We start from the raw sequence: 1314 nt of genomic DNA, 5'->3' as shown, positions 1-1314 counted from the left end.
GGACAATTCCTGGTAGTATATTTGAAAGTCGGGATAAATAGGGTTGTCATAACTAGTCATTCAATCAACCATCAATCATTCAATCTCTTTTTAACCAAAGTTATATTTTTTGTGCCAGTAATAGGAGGAATGTATTATTTCCCCAAAACATATTCTATTTAACGGTCACATTTTGGAAATAAAGTTATTTCATTGATATTCATGTATTTCTAGTATAAGTGTTTATATAGTTCAATTAAGAAAGTTTCTATGTCTATAAATTGGCAAAAGGTATAAAATGTAGAACTACTTCTTAGAGTTTTTGTGAGAAAGTACTTGGTTCAGAATCTGGCACTCACTCAGTATGCAATAAAATAGACTAACTTTATTTTGTTGCTATTAGTATTATTGCCTTTCAATTTTATGCTTTTATGGCATAAACTATATTTTACAGTTTTATTGAGATACAACTGGCATAAAGAACTGTTTAAGTTTAAGGTATATAGTGTAATGATTTGACTTACATAGATCATGAAATGATTACTACAAATATAACATCGTTATCTTATATAGATCCATCATCTCATACAGATACAAAAAAAAAAGAAAAAGAAAAAAATAATTTTTCCTTGTGATGAGAAAGATCAATTCTCAACAACTTTCACACATACCAAAAATATGGAATGCTTCACAAATTTTCATGTCATCCTGTACAGGGATGTTAATCTTCTCTGCATAATATTAATTTTAGTATATATGCTGCCAAAGCTTGCATGATCTGTTTTTTTAAGTGCCTATTTTAGTAGACCTTCCAACTTCACCAGACAAAGCAATTCTTTTCAAAACTTTCTATATTTCTTTACAGTGAATTAAGTAGTGAGGAAGTGATATTCTGTGGTGTATTTTACCAATCAACAAAAGAAGAGAGTCTTTCTGAAATATTTATTTTAAGCCTCAGAATTTAAACATTGGACATTTGCTTCTCTGGATCATTCTCAAGATCAAATAATAAACAATTTGATCTGACATATTTCCTCTCTGGTGTTTGCTACATCTGTTATAATAAACAAGGGTATCACTTGAGAATTTGGAGGAGGATGTATGTAAATAAACTGAATTTCAACTTGAAAGTTATTAATTGTACCTTGGTATTAAAATAGATGCAACATACTTGTTATAATATCTACCTGCCAAATAGTGTATTTCAAATAATGGCTTTATGATCATAGTAATATGTTAAGTAGATTAGGTACATAACCAATGTTGTCTCAATGTCACTGTTTTACTAAAAACTCATCTAGCAATTTAAATGTCCTATCTCTCCAAATTTTTGAA

General features: G+C 28.9%; 1 pseudogene; it reads right to left on the bottom strand.

Annotated features, from left to right (window-relative positions):
- Nucleotides 1-651: 651 nt before the first annotated feature.
- Nucleotides 652-750, bottom strand: LOC130854679 (U6 spliceosomal RNA; annotated as a pseudogene).
- Nucleotides 751-1314: the final 564 nt, after the last annotated feature.

The sequence above is a fragment of the Hippopotamus amphibius genome, chromosome 5 (genome assembly GCF_030028045.1).
Source record: "Hippopotamus amphibius kiboko isolate mHipAmp2 chromosome 5, mHipAmp2.hap2, whole genome shotgun sequence".
In the NCBI taxonomy this organism is placed as follows: Eukaryota; Metazoa; Chordata; class Mammalia; order Artiodactyla; family Hippopotamidae; genus Hippopotamus; species Hippopotamus amphibius.
This window is presented reverse-complemented; position numbering and strand designations above follow the sequence as displayed.